Here is a 19,181-nt window from a genome sequence, read left to right on the forward strand (position 1 = left end):
CTTCCTTAGAAAATCTGGCTCTTTGTTTTTATCTCTTCCTACTCTTCCTCCTATTAATGAATTTTGCTGTTCAGTTTAGAGCCCTCAGTTACTATTTATCACTTGCAATTTTTATCTGATTAATCTGGATCAATAATTGAGTTTTAAGGTGATTGATTGTGTGTTTTATTCAAAAATTGTCTCCCGGGGTCCTTTTTTTTAAATGCCAAAGCTCCTTATTGAAGTTGTTCTATTTGTAGTGATTATTTGCATGATCGACATGGGTTGGTTTTAATGACCATGTGGAGCTTTATTTCCTGTTAATGACCTGAAGTTTTAGTATAAATTAGTTTTCTCCCCGCCTCAGGGTAATGGCTATTTTTGTCCATGAGGACGGCAGTTGGGTGTTGAAAGATTAGCTGTGTTTTTCATTATGTTAAGTATTGATTTTCTATGCTCTCTTTTCATCTAATATAATAACATTTAGTCTTTATTTTAAAATATCTGGAGGTGTTTTGCATTGAAAAATGTCATCATTTCTTTTGTAATCTGCTGTAGCAGCATGAGGCTATTTGAGCTGCATTTTTGGGCATCCTTGTCTATGAAATACTCAGTGATGAAAGTAAAATTAATGTATTTTCAGTGTAGGGGAGGAGGCACACCACCTAAGTGGTCTGCCCCGCTCCTACCTCCCATGGTCTTACCCTTCCCTTTCCAGCACATATTGCCTGAGGGGTAGAGGGGCTGCGAGCAGTAAAACAGCAGGAGGAGCTCCTGGCCTTCTTCTCCTTTCCCTGCTGCCCTTCCCAGAGGAACAGAACCTCCACCCATCTTCTATGCTTCCATGGAGCTCCATCTCCTCCAGCTCTATACAGGGACTGAGTTAGTGATGCTTCTCCTTTGCACACTGGGAGGGGCAACAGCACATGGAGAAAAATAACAGAACACCAGCAGATCCTCTGGTTGCCATCTTACTCCCAGTTGCCCGCCCTGTTCACCTGATAAGCAGCTTCCAGGTGGGGTTAGGGACAGTACCATGTCTTTCCAATATGCCATACCTGCTATAAATGCCATTCTGGTTGCTTTCTTATTGATACACCGTACCTGCCTGTACCACCTTACTCTCAGCTCTGGAAATACATTTCTATAAATATTCATGACTGCCTGCAGTGGATACATTTTGTATTGTTAATTCCATCTGAAGATCTACTTCTGACATTTATTCATCTTAACATTCGGATGACTTTAAATCTCTTAACTTTAACAAAATGCACATACACATGCACATCCTCCCCTGATTTAAATTTTCTTTGCTGCAAATCACTTGTCATAGGGTGGCCCTTGCCTGGGGCATTTTGTGGTGTTATGGGAGCCAGCTTAAACCTGAGTGGTACTATGCAGCAGGCTGAACTGCCAAGAGTGGGGAACTGAGCCCCCCTCCCATAGGACAGGAGCTGCCACTGCGGGGTCAGTGCACAGGGCCAGCTCTCACTGTAAATCTTTCCCTTCAGGGCCACCCAGTCTCAAATCAGGACCTGCCTGGTTTAGCCACTGGAAATGTTGGGAGCATGAATCGAATACATCATGGGAATCTCTCACCATACCCCAGCTCTCTAGTACAGCTCTGGTGTGCCTCAACATGTGTTTCTCCCTTCATGCCTTTAGCCCTCTCCAGCCTTCCAGCTTAAGCTCATTCTGATGGCCATTAAACATCTTCAGACCACTTCAGCCTTTTCTGGCTTAGGAGTGTAAGCAGACTAGCCTTTTTACTGGCTCCTAGCTTTCAGACCTTTTTGTCCTCCTAGCATTGGCTCTGGTAAGTCAGCCAGCCAGTTAATCACTGATGATTTCTCTTTCCAGCTTTCTGCTCACTTCTGTTTTCCCCAGATAATTCCTCAAGTCCCTGACTCCCAGGCAGCTCTCTCCTGCTTCTTTTCCTCACAGACTCACTCTTTCACCTCAGGTACCCGCATGTATTTAGCCCAGGTGTCCCTACTCAATTGGAGTGAGGTGATGATTCACAGGTGCATTGGCTCGTCTCTCTTCTTCAAGCACCAGTGTCACCTTGGGACAGACCTAATCTAGTTCTGTTCGAACCAACAGGCTTCTTTCCATCTGGAGTTAAATTTTCACCTAATCACATAAACCTGCTGTTATCCCCTATCTTCCCCTTCACTATTCCTTCTCTATTATTTTCTTACCAACTGCATTGTATCGTGTCTAAAAGCAAACAGCAGCTCTGTGAGTTTCTCTGCACAGGCCTGCCCTTGTATCTTTGCACAGCCACAGTGGAGTCAGTTACAGCACTAGGGTCCTGGTCCTGCAATTAAAGGTGCACAGAAGGAATGCAGCACTTGCATGGAGCACTGCCGAAATCAAAGGAAAAGCCACTTGGCTCTTAAGATAGCACTTCTTCAGCACTTTTGCTTATAGGCCTGGGTGAATATTGAAGCTTAATTGTAAAAATGAGCAGAACATTTCTGAACCCATATTTGTTTTCTCACTTTCTGGTCTAAAGCTGGTTTAGTTCTTATTTGAGTCAAGGCATTCACCCTCAGTTAATATTAATATATTGTAGGTTCAGGTAGTAATTTTTGTATTCCATTTCAAATGCTTGAAAAAATACATCTAGACTAGTTTTTTAATACTGACTTTCTGAATAGTTACTGGAACACTGTATAGAATCACAATGGATTAGTTGAACATTTCTCCTCAATTATCTTGATTATAGGCACAAAATGTGTGCATTTATGCAAATTTTAAGTACATTCTCTGTATTTATTCATCTTCCATTGCCTGATTGCTTTGAATTTGAAGCTTTTTAAATGCAATACAATACTAGAAGAAAAATGCCTTCTTATCAATTTATGCATTTACTACAGTGACTGAGTATCAGACAAGAACTTTCTAGCAATATCTAATAAGGCACTGAAAGAACCCTTTCCTGGTACTCCGCATAGTACAGTCTCCATTCATTATTAACAAGATTTTGACTTGATGTCATGACTTGCATTATACACTTTATCATTCCTATTCTCTGCATGACTTAATGGGCAACATAGTAATTCCATCTCTCCCTTTCAGCAGCTCTTAAACAATCTTAGAGTGTCAGTTCTAGAGTCCTGTATGGATACAAAATTTACATCCGCATCTGCACCTTATCCACAAAAATGAGCTTCAGATATCTGCATTGACATCCACGGATGCAGATACCTGCGATATAAAGAAGATATCTACAGATTTCCAGGGTTCTAGTCTGTTCCCAGTATTCCCAGTATTCATCCACTGCTTTCAAGCCTCTCCATAGTCATCTTCAGGACCTGCTGAAAGTAGAATGAGAGAAAGACTTAGGCCCAATTGTATTTTCAAAATAAATCTAAGATGCCACAACTACTCTGGAAAAGCATAAATAAATAAATAAAAAGAGACAAGACTGTGATGGTGTTCTACCTGTCTGTTCTTGTTCCTGCAATGCAGTGTATTGGTGCTAATGAGATCTTGCTCACTAAGGGTGTGTTTACTCTTCACCGTAACTCAAAATAAGATATGCAAATTGCTTATCTTATTTTGATGCTATTTCAAAATAGCTTATTTCGTCATTTGGCGCTGTCTACACAGCACCAAATTTCGAAATAAAGCACTATTCTGAAATGTCCCTTACTCCTTGCAGAATGAGTTTCACAGGGACATTTGAATAGCGAGCCTGAAATAATGGGCTTTTTGTGAAGAAGCAGGATAGCTATTTTGGGATTTGCAGTGTAGCCTAATAGCTCAAATCTTCAATCTCTTTGCATGGGGCCCTTGACACAATGCACACAAATACAGCTGTCCTAAGTCAATGTTTTTAGACTTCAATAAATCAAGAGCAACTTCACTAAACTGAGTAAAATACAGGGCTGGTGACTGAAACTTCTGAGCAATGTGGGGAGGGAGGTTTGGCTCTGGGCCCAAGAAGGGGCAGGGCCTTGGGTGGAAGGCACAAGGCTAGGAGCAGCTAACTCTGTGCTGCCCAGACTGCCAGAACCTTGTGTGGCCCAGCAATTTAAAGGGCCCAGGGTTCCAGCAATGATTTAAAGGGGCCGGAGCCCTTGGCTTTCCTAAATTGTTGGATTTTAAGACAACTTCCCCCACCATTGGAGGCGCTGTTAGACTATGGTCTATTATACCTAAAATGAATCTGAGGGTCAAAAAACAGGAATGGTTTTTATTCCAAACCTACAGAGAGAAATTTCTAGCATTGAGTTACATGATGGAGGGGAAGGTATTTTTGTATATATTCTTCCAGGACTTCCCACTGCATCTAGTAATGAATCTTCCACTCATTTACTGTGCTCTGCCTATCAGCAAGTAACTCCCTCATTCTTTCTAGTGACTTACTATGAATTAAGGACAGTTTATGCTACAGAAGAGCAATTAAACGCTAACATTTAAATAATAGGATGGGTGAGTTATATCAATATCCTCATGTTAAATGAGGATATTAATATAGTAGGCAGCACAGAAACTTAGTGGAATAAGTATAATCAATGGGCCACGGAAATATCTGGATGCAAAATTTATAGGAAGGCTAGAACAGGGTCATGCTGCTGGGGGAGTGACACTTTATGTGAAAGAAAGCATAGGAATAAATGAAGTAAAAATCTTAAATGAACCAATCTGTACCATAAAATCTCTTTAGATAATAATTCTATGCTCTAACAATAAGGATAAGGCAGTAACAATATATTACTAGCCACTTGAATAGGATGGTGATAGACTATGAAATGCTCATGTGAATTACAGAGGCTATTAAAAAAAACCCTTAATAATAATAGGGTTGTCAACTGTCCCCGCATTGACTGGGTACATGTCACCTAAGGATGGGATGCAGAGAAAAAGTAATCTCATCACCTTAAATGATTGCTTAAATGATAGATCAAGACAACTTATTGGGGAAATGTCAAACATACATGGTTTCTCTAGAGGAAATTCATGCTTCATCAAACTAGTAGAATTTCATGAGGGGTCAACACACATGTGGACAAGAGTGATCCAGTGTACTTAGAGAGTGTACTTAGATTTTTCAGAAAGCCTTTGTCAGAATCCTTCGCCAAAGGCCCTTAAGCAAAGTAATCCATCTGGGATAAGAGGGAAGTTCCCCTCATGGGTGTAACTAGTTAAAATATAGGAAACAAAGGGTAGGAATAAATGGTCATTTTTCAGACTGGAGAGTAGAAAATAGTGGCATCCCTCATCGGTCCGTTCTAGGATCCCACTCAACATAGTTATAAATGATCTGGGAAACGGAGTAAACAGGGAGGTGGGAAAATTTACACATGAAACAAAGGTTTCAGAGAGGTAGCCATATCAGTTTGCTTCAGCAAAAACAAAAGACGTGTGTGTCACCTTAAAGACTAACAAATTTATTATGTCATAAGCTTTCATGAGTTGCAGCTCTCTTCATCAGATGCGTGAAGTGAAAGAAAAAAAACAGGGATACAGAGCTGGGAGAGCAACATCAGAGCTAATTCAATCAGGGTGGATGTGGATAAGAATGTGAGAATACATATAGGGGGAAATTACCTATTGTAATGAGAGATGAATAGTCCTGTGGCACCTCAGAGACTAACAAAAATAAATATAGCATCATGAGCTTCTGTGGGCAAAACCCACCAGACCCATTCTGAGAGTGTCAAATTTGCATATGAATTCCAGATCTGCAGTTTCCCATTGCAGTATGGTTTTGAAGGTTTTTTGCTTGAGAATGGCAACTTTCAAGTCTGTTAAACTGTGTGTCCAGGGAAGTTAAAATGTTGTCCCACTGTTTTTTGTATGTTACCATTCATGATGTCTGATTTTTGTTCATTTATTTTGTTGCATAGAGACAGTCCTGTTTGTCCAATGTACATGGCAGAGGGGCATTGCTGGCACATAATGGCATATATCACATTAGTATATGTGCAGGTAAACAAGCTTTTGATTAAATGGCTAATGTAGTTAGGTTCTATGAGTAGATGTGTAGACAGGAGTTTGTTATAGGTTCCTGGGTTAGTGTTTCTGTTCTGGGGGACATGTTTGGTGGTGAGCATGTGTTTCAGATTAGGGGGATGTCCTTAAACAAGGACTGGCCTGCTTCCCAAGGTCTCTGACAGTGAGGAATCAGCATCTAACACATACCAGAACTTTAAAAGGATTAAAAAAAGAATTAGATATTGTTACGTACCAGCCCTGTGCTCTTGGGAAGCCAGGGAGTGACATTCATGGAAAACCATGCCCCCCTACCGCTAGGCCTCTGCTAGAATCAGACAAAGCAAGGAAAAGGCCAGGGAAGACCCACCTAAACTAATTAAGGAAATACCCCAGCCTCATCTGCATTGAAGATAGAACTCATTAGCATACAGAATGGAGACCAGCTCTTTCAAGGCAGGAACTGCAGTGAACTATGGGATACCAAAAGCAGAGAAGCACTGCCTGATGGGAAATCTCTACTCCAGATGCTAATGAACCCAGGCCTGCTCGCACCCAAATTAATCATTATCAGACAATTCTAGTAACGATCCTAATGACATCCAAAATACTGAAATTGTCTAGTTGCATTGTGAGTTGGTTCAAGGAACATCACCCATAACCAGGGGTGATCAGTCTCTATTGTCTCGCTTCTTTCGCTTTGAACTATTGTCCTATCCCTATAAAAACTCCTATCCTTGCCCCAAGAAAAACTGTTCTGATCTCTGGATTTAAACTACATCAGTTCCATTGAGATTTCTTCATCTCCTGTCTGATCATGCTGGGGGCTCTGCTCTGCTTGTCTCCTGCCCTCTGGACCCCCAGCTACCATCACCATCTGGGAACCCCGATCAGTGAACGCTCCATGGAGTGGTGAGGTCTTTTTCCCTCCCTCCCTTCCACCAACTACCTATCTCTAAGCCTAGCCTTCTGACTCTGACCTATGTAAACTGTTATATGGTTAGCTAGCCCTAACATTTGTAATCAGTTCCAATTTAGATTTAATATTGTAACTGTTTTGTGTGTCTGGCTCCCTATATATATAATAAATAACTTCCATTGTTAAGCTGGTTGCTTCTCTCTCTTTCTTTCTCTTTCGCTCACTCTTCCTCAAGGGGTGTTGTTTTGGCTTCCCCATTTGCTCTGCAACAACGCTTCTTGTACCCAAGCTAAAGATCCCCGTAGTGCTTAAAATCCTGTGGGGGTTTGCTCATCGTGTGGTTTACTAGTGAATGATTGTGGTGTGAAAGTGGGGATTATGAGGTGCTGAACCTGGGAGCATATGAGGATGGCAGCTTAAAGTCCTGTTTAATCCAGCCCACTGAGTCCAAGGGCACATGAGGGTGCAGTGTGGCATTGCTGTTAAACCCAACCTGCTGAGCCCAGGGACATATGAGGAGTCAGCTTGTGAGTGCTGATTACCCAGTCCTCTCAGACGTGCTCTGTTAGTGGGTATGAGTGTCTGTGTGTGTTGCTAAGGTGGGAAGAACCCCCTCCTGAGGAACCTAGTTCCTGCAGGAGAGCTCCAGTGGGAGGGGGAATTGGCAGCAGGGAGAATTCAGCTCCATATGCACAAGCAGCACACTGATAGAATTGTTAACCTTCCCCCAGTCCCATAAGAGTAGCCCCAATAAATAAGCATACCACGGAGTATTGGGCAAATCTGGTAACAATATGTTCATTGAGGATAGGTCCTATTAGCCAGGGTGGGGCAGAAATGGTGTCCCTAGGCTCTGTTTGCTAGAATCTGGGAATGAGTGACAGAAGTTGGATCACTTGATGATTACCTGTTCTGTTCATTCCCTCTGGGGTACCTGACATTGGCCACAGTTGGAAGACTGGATACTGGACTAGGTGGATTTTTGCACTGACCCAGTACGGCCAATTTATATTCTTAAATTACAAAAAAAGTCAAAGAAAACAATCTATGGACTAGAAAAGAAAACCAGGGGAAATAAACGTGGAAACACACTAAAGAGAATGGGGAAAGGGAACTGGAAAACAGGAGTGGATCACTCCTGCTACCCTATTTTTTATATTACCCAGGAGGTCTGCATTGACCACTGTTGGAGAAAAGATACTGAGCTAGGTAGACCCTGGATCTGACTCAGTACAGGAAAGGAACAATAAGATGACTATAGGGACTAAATGATAGAGAAAATAATTGAGAACACAAAGGAAAGGAAAGACGACTTATAGTCTGGAGTGATACATTTCATGCCATGGTAATTTGCTTAATGAAAGATGTGTAAAATGTGTTTCCTAAAACATGTGAAAAATTATCACATTATTAGTATATAGAGGCTACATCTAAACAGGCCAGTCTTGCACAAGAACATGTGGAAATGAGGCGTGGTGATGAATATCACCATGCCTCATTTGTACACTTAATGAGCTGTCATTTTTGCGCAAAACTTCCCTCTTGCACAAGAGCCGTTCTGCCGCTTATTTTCAGAACGGCTCTTGCAGTTTTTTGTGCAAGAAGGATCAGTGTAGACTGCTTGTTCTTGTGCAAAAGCACCTTGTGCAAAAATGGTGCCTCATTTGCATATGTTCTTGCCCAAGATTGGCCAACATAGCCAGAGTGTTATGGCAGCAAACTATACCCCCTATGGGGACTTCTCCACATGTGTTTTATATTGTATATATATAGATATTTTCTTCTCTATTTGAACATTCTAATATACTTTTGGCACTACAGGTGGGTTACTTTATATTACTCTGTTCTGATTTTTAGTAACCTATTTTTTAAAGGACCAAGCTGCTCCAGGAAAAAAGGGTTGAGTATTAGGAAGGAAGAGCTCTTATCTACCATTATATCAGGAACAGGAGCAAAACAAATATTTACATTGTTCATGTTTGAAGGGAAGTCTCAAAATAGCAAATTTGGATGCCTAAGGGAATTTAAAAAAGAGACTTGAGAAGGAAAAAAATCATTCACTGGGGAAAAAATCTAAAGAAATGTTAAAAAACAGCAGAGAGATGCATATTCAGCTGAAGAATTAATACAAATCAACATGCTGTAAATGCCACAGTTTGATTCAATTTTGGGGAACTAGTTTCTAACTTTTCGGTGAAGGACATTACTCATGTCCTATCTGATGACTGCAGAAACTCCTACTGATCCCTTCTAATTCATGCAGTGATCTGTCATAACCCGTTTGTCTCTTCCCATTGGCTTTTGTTTTTAACCATGAAGATGAACACCTGCTCTGCCAGTACGAAATGTTCATGTCTTATGAGCTCATACTGAGTTTTAATCAACTCTGATATAGAAAATAACTGAAGCTGCAGTTTGTTCTTTACATTTAGGTTTATTGACTAGGGTAAGTATTTGAGCACAGGCAGGAAAGAACTTGAAAATACCAGACTGCCTTGCTGACCGCACTGGTATGCTATAACTGTTAATGTTTTTGAAAGTAGAAAAGTGAGTATACAGGGATACAATCAGCCTTCTCTTTTGTGTGTATAAGGGAAAATAGCAGGTTTTCACTCCTAAAGGTGCCAGCCTGATTCACAGCTTATAGACTGATTTTTTCCCTTTATCCTTCACAGCACTTTCTTAGTAGTGAAAACTAAGAATTAAAGAATGATGGAGCTGCTAAACCTTCTAAAAAATCCTGCACAATCCCTCTGTCTGGATACAAAAATGACATTTAAAAAACTACCCTGCATTTGCTTGGAGTTTTTCAATGTATGCATGTCAGAATAATATCAAGATGGCCTAATTAATCACATGAGAGAAAAGGTGTGACAGCAGTGATTTGCATCACCAAGACATCTAGGTAGGAAAAAAAATCTTTTATAAACCCTGCAAGTTTGCCTTATTCTTTTCTTTTAGAGTATAACTTTACTTGTGGTGAAATTCTGGCTCCACTGACAATAACAACAAAAATACCATTGACGTCATTAGGGCCAGGATTTCATTCTTAGAAGCCATCTTCCTGCCACCTTTTCGAGTGTCCATTTTGTTCATTTTCATCACTGAATCAGAATGATGAGATATGCTGGGCCAAAATCATTCTTGGTGTAACTGCATTACACTTAAAGTGCATACAACCCACTGTGTTGTATTTTATGTACCTTTCAAGTCCATAAAAGTGTCACTAAAGTAGCAACGTGAGATTGCCACACTGAATCAAACAACAGATCTATGTAGTCTGTAATACTTATTAGCATGGTAATATAATATAATAAAATAATAATAATAATTACTGGCAGTAGTTGTAGGTCATGTATTAAGCATAATATTTCAAATAAATGACTTTCATAGATGAAAATGCTCTGTATGTGTATCCAAGGTGGCAACAAAATTTGTATGGCACTATATAGTATTTGATAAATAGTAAGCAATCATGTAAGATCATGTTGTAATACATATGGGAAAAAGGAACCAGCTGAGTGGCAGCCCGGGAGGATTCCAACCTGTGCAGGCAGGGTGCTGGGCTGCGGCCTTTCTCTTAGGCTTTATCTACACTGCAGGGGTTTTGTGCAAGAAGCTTTTTGCGGAAGAGATCTTCCACACAAACGTATTGTGCAGAAACGCATCCACCCCTCAAAAGTGCATCGCAAAAGCAAAAAGTGTGTTTTTGTGCAAGAGAGTGTCCACACTGCATGGACAATCTTGTGCAAGAAAGCTCTGATGGCCATTCACAGAATGACCATTAGAGCACCTGTGCTTTTTGTGATAGGCTTTTTTTGCACAAGAAACCCCTATGGAGCATCCACACATGCCTTTTTGCACAAAAGCTGTAGCACAAAAAGGAGTTATTCCTCATGGGAAGAGGAATAACTCTACCAGCAAAAACTCTCTGTCTTGTCGATTTACTGTATTTTTTGTTTGTTTGCGCAAGAACATGCTTGAGGTGTGGATGCTCCACTGGTTTTTGCACAAAAACAGCTGTTTTTGTGCAAAAGCCTTGTAGTGCAGACATAGCTTGAATGTATTTTCTTAGAGGCGTTTCCAAGAGTGTTTTGAAAGATGTGACAGTAGCATACTCATTTCCACTCTCCCTTTTTTGAAAGTACATTTTACATATAGTATGATGGGGGCTAATTTGGCTACGACAAATCAGGAAAGAGATCTTGGAGTTATCATGGATAGTTCTCTGAAAATATCCACACAGAGTGCAGCGGCGGTCAAAAAGGCAAATAGAATGTTAGGAATTCTTAAGAAAGGGATAGAAAATAAGACACAGAATATCTTACTGCCCCTGTATAAAACCATGGTACGCCCACATCTTGAATACTGTGTACAGAAGTGGTCTCCTCACCTCAAAAAAGATATTTTGGCCTTGGAAAGGGTTCAGAAAAGGGCAACTAAAATGATTAGGGGTTTGGAACAGGTCCCATATGAAGAGAGGCTAAAGCAACTGGGACTTTTCAGTTTGGAAAAGAGGAGACTGAGGAGGGAGATGATAGAGGTATATAAAATCATGAGTGGTATGGAGAGGAGAAAAGTTCTTCATTAGTTCCCATAATATAAGGACTAGAGGACACCAAATGAAATAAATGGGTAGCAGGTTTAAAACTAATAAGCAAAAGTTCTTCTTCACACAGCGCATAGTCAATCTGTGGAATTCCTTGCCAGAGGAGGCTGTGAAGGCTAGGACTATAACAGAGTTTAAAGAGAAGCTAGATAAATTCATGGAGGTTAGGTCCATAAAAGGCTATTAGCAATGGGGTAGGAATGGTGTCCCTGGCCTCTGTTTGTCAGAGACTGGAGATGGGTGGCACGAGACAAATCGCTTGATCATTGTCTTCGGTCCACCCCCTCCGGGGAACTTGGTGCTCGCCACTGTTGGCAGACAGGCTGCTGGGCTAGATAGACCTTTGGTCTGACCCAATACGGCCATTCTTATGTTCTTACGTACAATCTTCTATAGCTATGTTCATTTTCCAAGAAAATTTTATATGAACTGTGCTGTACATGTTATTTTCAAAGGGTATAAATATCTGATCAAAACAAATTTCTGCAGAATACTGAAAAACTGTTATGGTTAAGACTATTTTATCTGTGAAATTTCAACTTTCTTCTACCAGCTGTTTTAGTTGTAAATCAGTTCAAATACATATCTCAAGAATATTTTATAATGGGGAATGTGTGTTTTGTTTTTCAGTGTCATCCTACTCAATATTGATCAAACTGAATTTGCTCAAAATTTCCAAATCAGTTCAGCTTCAGATAGAGCCCAAGAATCCTGTTCATCTGAAGTTAAAGGAAAATATATGTATTGGCATCAGTGGAGTCAGAACTTTACCCCAAAGCTGGATAATCCCATAGGTGGAAACTAAAAAATCACAATGACCGAAACAGGAGATCTGAATGGAAAACCACATGCAACTTTAATAACTTCATACTATTGAGTGATACCATTGTGATAGACAGGGCAATTTCTTGCAACACATCCTTTTCCTGTCCCATCTTATTTCTTTTCCTTCCTTTTCCTACTGTCTAAAAAGATGCTGACTTAGCTGTCAAAGATTATATATTTTGCAACACTGCTGTAAAGCTGTGACCAGAAAAGGAAGCGAAAAATAATGCCCTAACCAGCCTAATGCAGGTACAAGTTTGGCAGGCCGCAGAGTGGCTGATAAGACCATGTGTTGTGCCTATATTTTTTAGCAATGAGATAGAAAGTGAAAGTCAACACTAGAGACAGGAGTGCATTTTCTATCCTTGAGGTAATTTCTCTCCCCTTTGTGTGTGTGTTTGAATTGCAGACAATGGGATCAGATTTTAACAACTACAGCAATGACAGCTCCTGCCCATCTCCATTAATCTCTTCTCTTTCTCCCAGAACAACAATTACCATTTTAATACTACCTAAAACACCATCAGCCAAAGGGATTTTTCTTTCTAAAAACTCTCCTCACCTAAAGGGAAAGGAAACAAAGGGTGTTGTTAATATAAAAGCTCTATTTAATACTTCACATTTCAAATATGTTAACTGTTTTCCTTTCTTTGGTATATCTTTAATGAATGCCTAACAGGCTTTTTAAAGGAGAGTTTGCCCTGGTATTAAGTAGGCTGACGGGCCTCTGTCTAGCAAGCCCTCGAACTTGCTTAGAGCTGTTTAATGTTAGACAGTGGCTGGATTACATTAACACCTTTAGCTCTTTGGGCCCATTTATTACATCTCAATTGTTTCCAACAAGTCAGATCCTTCTTATAAACTCATATAGTTTAAACCTTAAGTCTTTTATATCTTTAATCAGATGCCCTATTGATTCATGTGTCTGTGGTTTGTAGAAATGATTTTTCCCCTTGAGGAGGCTGGGATCCTGCCTTACTTCTTCTGGTTGAGACTAGGTTCTGAGCCCTGTCATGGCCTTGGCTCAGGTGGGAGGTTGACTGAGAGTTCAGTCAAGGCCATGGAGATCGGGAGCTCTGAGAGATCATCTCCAGCTGGGAATGAGCTCTCAGCCTTAGCAGAAACTGTGGCAGAACTCTCATCCCTGGCTGTAGTTCCTCCATTGCTTCTCTTCTGCCCATAGACCCACCCATGTTCCCACCCATTCTGCCCTTTCCCTCATGATCTCACCCCATTTTGCCCATGGCCCCATCTTTGTTCTGCCCTCACTCTGCCTCTTCCTTCCCTGCATCCCCTGTCCCTCCACTTGCTCCTTCCTCCTCATCCCCGCACTACGGCTCTGACACTGGTAAAGCCCTGTGCCCTCGGGCCATGATGGGGTCAGATATTTCTGGGGGCCAAATCTGTCATTACTACTAGTCAGTGGTACAAGGTTTGAGGGATGGAGGCTTAGCCTCCCTCCAACTTCCATTACACAGTGCCCATGTTCTAGATTATTTGTAAAAAGAAGTTGTAATTGGAAATCTTGAAATTCAAATATATAAAGGAAAGAACTGAAAAACCTGGTTACTGGCTTTAAAAAAAATAACAGGGGGGAGAGAGGAGCAGGGAGTAAAGATTTAAGCAGCACACATTTTATTCAAAATAAACCTAAAGTAAAATTTGGTTTAATGCTATCTTCTAGGTATACACAATTTAGATATTGATGAAATGTGTATAGAACTGTATAGGACCAGACTCAAGTTTGGGGTGAGCAATAATTTTTGACTGGGGGCCACTTCAGAAATTTTTGAAGTGGCCCTGGGCCAGCCCACTGCAAGGGGTGGGGCCAGGACATTTCCTGCTTCCCCAGCCAGAGACCCTGATTGCTCTGGGGGTAGGGAAGCGCACAAAGTCTTCCCCCTCCCCTCCAGAGAGAACCGTCAGCTGTTCTGAACAGTTGGTGGTTCCCTCTAGGTACTTGTGCCCCTGGTGGTGGGAGGAGACTTCGCATGCTCCCCACTGCTGCCTCTAGGTCAATCAGGGCCTGGGGAGGGGGAGCATGTGAAGTTTCTTGCTCTCTGCCCCTGCCGTGCAAAGGAGAACCATGCTTAGAGTCAACCGCCAGCTAAGCAGCAGCTGGCGGTTGACTTTTTGCTGAGCCCCTTGCAGGGTAGAAGGAGACTTTGTGTGCTCCCCCTACCACCAACCCCTGATTGGCCTGGGGATGGGAGGAGTACATGAAATGTCTTCCCATCCTAACCCCCACCCTGCAAGGAGTGCATGGTGTTTAGAAGCACTGAGTGCTTCCGGCTTGGTAGGAGGAGACTTTGTGTGCTGCCCCCATCCCCAAGCCCTGATTGGCCTGGGTGTGGGGGGAGCACGTGAAGTCTCCTCCCACCCTGCTCCCGTCCTGTAAGGAGCGTACAGTGCTTAGAAGTGCCGTACCCCTCACAGGGTGGGAAGAGACTTTGTGCGCTCCCTTCCTGCCCCCCAGGACCTGATTGGCCTGGGGGGTGGGGGAGCACTAGAGCATCCATGGGCTGGATTCATCCCACAGAGGCCCTTTTGCCCACCCCTGCTCTAAGTCCTATTATGGCCTCTTTACTCTTGCAGAAATGGCCCCCAAGGAATGTTACAAGCATAGGCTCAAGGTGAGTTTGGCAAGTAAATGGCTTTGCCTTCACCATCTCAATTCCTGCTGTAGGAGTATGCTGGTGGTATAATAAATGATAGAGGGCAGAGCAGCATATTGACAAATCTTTAAAGCTGCCATGACTTAGTATCGCTGTAGACAGAGCTATGCTGGACTATCCAGAATCTGGAAGGTGCAAATGTATCTAAAAGCATCTCTGAAAAGATCTGGCCCATAGTTTTAGCATATACATACTATAAGGGAGTGTCTAGACTACAGAGTTTTGTCGACAAAAGTGGACTTTTGTCAACAAAACTATACCTGCGTCTACACTATCGCTGAGTTCTATCGACATAACGTCAACAGAACTCAGCAGTTTTGTCGACACTGGTAAACCTCATTTTACGAGGCATAACGCCTTCTGTCGATGGAGTTCTGTCGACAGAAGGTGTTATTGCATGTAGGGTTGTGTCTAGACTACAGGGTTTTGTCGACAAAGCAGCTTGCTTTGTCGACAGAACTGAATGTAGTCTAGACGCTCTGTCGACAGAAGCTTTGTCAACAGTATGGGTACGTCTAAACTACATGCCTCTGTCGGCAGAGCCATGTAGATTTTTTTTTTGGCAAAGGCAAATGAAGCCGCGATTTAAATGATCGCGGCTTCATTTACATTTACATGGCTGCCGCGCTGAGCCGACAAACAGCTGATTAGCTGTTTGTCGGCTCGCGCGCTAGTCTGGACGTTCCCCGTCGACATCAAAGCCCTTTGTCGGCAGCCCTGGTAAACCTCATTCCACGAGGAATAATGGGGCTGCCGACAAAGGGCTTTGATGTCGACAGGGGGAACGTTGATCAGCTGTTTGTCGGCTCAGCGCGGCAGCCATGTAAATGTAAATGAAGCCGTGATCATTTAAATCGTGGCTTCATTTGCCTTTGCCTATGTGTCTAATCTACATGCCTCTGCCGACAGAGGCATGTAGTCTAGACACAGCCTATCTGTCGACAAAACTTCTGCTAACAAAACCCTGTAGTCTAGACGTACCCTAAGATATCTCCTAATAAATCCTGTGGAAGTATGAAACACCTCAAAACTTGCTGTATTTTTGGGAGAGGATAGCAAGAGTAATTTCTCTTGAATAACAAAATGTAGCTAATAGAAAAGCTGCAAAATAGACAGTGTGAATGGGAAAAAATACACTGTAAGCGTAGATGGGGTAGTTGCGATGTCAAGAAAATGTTAATTATTGTGATACACAAGCTAAAACAGAGCAAAAGGAGAGATGCTGTTTCAAGTAAAGCAGAATGCTGTTTCATCAATATTTCTGAGTGCTGTGCAACATGCAAAGCTGTGGATAAGAAACTCTTAGTCTCACAGTTGGCAACTTATTGATTACATGAGCTGTTCACTAATGAGCTAACTATAAGAGGCCACACTCCCAAAAGTTTACAGAATGAAAAATGCTGACATTGTTTAACAAAAAGAGCACATTTGCACAGGAACATTTGAACTTTGAGTGTGAAGGAAAATGGCTCAGCCTTGACTTGATTTTTTTCTTAGCCTATAGTAATATATTATTTAGTTGTTCAATTAGGTGATGTTTAGGAACAGCACTTTGATGGAGTAAACCATTTGGCCCAAGGAGAAGCAAGCAGACTGACTGAATCTTAAGGATAATAATGCATGCTGTACCTTCCTTTCACGTAGTGAAGCCTGCTTGGATAAGGGATGAAAAAAATAAGTATACATCTGCCCCTTGCTCCCCAGGGTTGTGTGGAAGGAGCTAGATTATTGACTGGTGTTACATGTTCATGTAGCAGCATTTATAAATAATGCTTTCTGCCACCTCCATTGGGCCTCGGCTCACAAACTGTTGTGCAGCCCCCTGAATTACTGTGTAATTGTTTTTGTTGCTTTGCCCTGACTCAGGACCTGGGCACACAAACTGTTGTGCAGCCCATCCGACCATGGTTTAACTGTTAATTTGCTGCTCTGCTCTGCTCTGACCAAGGGTGGGCCGCTAGAACTGTTATTTGGCTGGCAGTCAGGCCACTGAGGCTCCTGACTCTGGGGCTTATCATGAGTCAACATGGCCTCCTGCTGACAAACTATTATAAACACGGGGTCAATATAAGCCCTATTGCATTGGGCTAGTTATACATGTCTATACTTAAATTATTTTTACTGATGTAAGTGCCTGTTATACTGAAAATATGACATCACCTGCCCCAGCAATACTGAGCCGTTGTTGATGCATTGAGGTAAATGCAGCCTCAGTGTAGACATGGCGTTACTTATGCTGACCCTAACACTCTGTCAACTGTCCCATAATACTCCACACTGGCGACCAGAACTGTCTCATTTATAGGATGGCTGAGGGTGGCTGCTCCAGGCTCCATGTTTGGGAGGGCCCTGTGGTAGCTGCCTCAGTCATCCTATGGATGGGTCTCAGGGTGGCCCAAGGGAGGAGCCTAGACAGAGGAGCCTGGTGTGGGGAAGTAGCAGGGTTTATTCTCCCCACCTGCACTCACTGCAGTGGTAGAAGTTGGAATGACCCAGCAGCCTGCTTCACCCTGCCCCACTGTTCACCTCCATCCCACTGTGCTTGGCTTCACTGTAGAGGTGGGAAGCAGAGTACTCCATACCATGTGCCCCTAATCCACTGGTTTGCATTGATCAGCGGAGGGAGAGAGCAGGGGCAATGCTTGAGGAAGGGATGAAGCAGGAATGGGATGGGTACAGAGCAGAGTCAGGGCGGGGCTTGTGGCAGATGTGTGTGTGTCACACTGGGTCCCAGGCATGGGAAGAGGGGTATGACTGTCTTAGGCCTCATGCCCCCATAGGGATGGCCCTGCTGATGATTCTAGTCACCATTATATTCTTCATATTTTTTACTCTACCATAGTCCAAGCAATGCCTGATGTTGAGAATGGGTGAGCTTGATGCTGGGGAAGACATCTTGGGAAAGTATGTAGCTACATTTGCCATTACAGGGATGGTCCCCCCCCAGAATAGCAGGACACAGCTTGTGAGTTTTCATTCCTATACTTGTGCTACATTAAGTAGTGGTACAACCAAGAGAGGTACACCAATCTGCTTTCCACTTTCCTTTAAAGTTGAGAGGGGCATGCAGAGCAATTTGTTTATGTACACAAGGATGTCTCTTGTGTCCTCCTGAGATATCTCCATGAAAATTTCATAGAGATGCTCTTCAATCTTCCACTGACAGTTTCTAGGAAGGACTGCCTTATTTCTTCCTCTGCGGTAGGACACTGGTATAGCACTCAGTGATCACTTCATTGCAGTACCCTGGCTAGTAGCATATGGCCCTGCACAGCTTCAACATGCCATCAGCAACTGTGCATTTGCGCCTTTGTTGCCCTCAGGAGTGAGATTTCAGCTTTCCTTGGTGCTTTTGAGAGGATTAGTGTATGGCCAGGGGAGCAATGGGATGAAGCAGGAGTGTGCAGGATCACTATTAGCATTTCAATATTCTCCATGCTAATCCAAGAGTTGGATAGAAGTCCCTGCTTGCAGCTTCCTGAAAATTCCTGTGTTCTTAAAGGTATAAGCATCATGCATCTTGTCTGACAGCCCACAATTATATCAGTAAAGCATCCTCGGTAATCCATTTGCATAACCATAGAAAAATAGCCCTTTCTGTTAACGTAGTCTGATGCCAAAATTGGGATATGCCTGCCATCTGTCGCTTCACCACAGTTTGGGAACCCCATTGCTGCAAATCCATCCATTATGTCCTGCACATTGCTCAGAGTCACACCTTTCATATCAAGAGGCAATTCATGGATCCCAGAGTAGATTTCCAAACTTCAAATTGATTTCTCACTAATAGGTAGTAAGCTGGCATTGCAAATTTCCATAGAGCCATTGCCACTCACTTCTTCCCCATCAGTGCAGCTCTCATTTTGATATTGCTATGTTGGAGGGTGTGGTGGGGGAGTACAGCTCATAGATCCAGGAATGTGACATTGTGCCTCTGAAAGTTCTGCAGCCGCTGTTCATCTCAAAAACTTGCATTACATTGTGATCCCCAATGTCAGTGCTCATATCTTGGGCCTAGAAACAGTGTTCCACCATCTGCAGCTTCGCTCTGCATTCTACCAAAACCTTGAATTGGTCTCGCTATGTCCCACAGAGACCTGTTCTCCAAGAAATCATCATGTTCCCTTCTGATCTGGTTCTTTAAATACTGCAGGATAGGGCACCTTCTGCTTTCAGTGCTTGTGACAATAGTGCAGAGCTGTGAAGGCTCCATGCCTCTGTCACAGAT

General features: G+C 42.5%; 1 long non-coding RNA gene across 2 annotated transcripts in view; it reads right to left on the reverse strand.

Annotated features, from left to right (window-relative positions):
* Positions 1-2,624: 2,624 nt before the first annotated feature.
* The window catches only part of LOC112543869 (uncharacterized), a 114,242-nt gene continuing 97,685 nt past the window's right edge, over positions 2,625-19,181 (reverse strand). Inside the window, exons 3-4 of one of the 2 annotated variants that reach the window (XR_012903896.2) lie at positions 12,777-12,840; positions 2,625-3,302 (exon numbers count right to left, since the gene is read on the reverse strand). This is a non-coding gene — a long non-coding RNA (uncharacterized LOC112543869). The remainder of the gene's footprint in view (positions 3,303-12,776; positions 12,841-19,181) is intronic. The other variant, XR_012903897.2, reaches the window with a different exon arrangement.

Source organism: Pelodiscus sinensis, chromosome 4, assembly GCF_052426305.1.
Source record: "Pelodiscus sinensis isolate ZL-2025 chromosome 4, ASM5242630v1, whole genome shotgun sequence".
Classification (NCBI taxonomy): Eukaryota; Metazoa; Chordata; order Testudines; family Trionychidae; genus Pelodiscus; species Pelodiscus sinensis.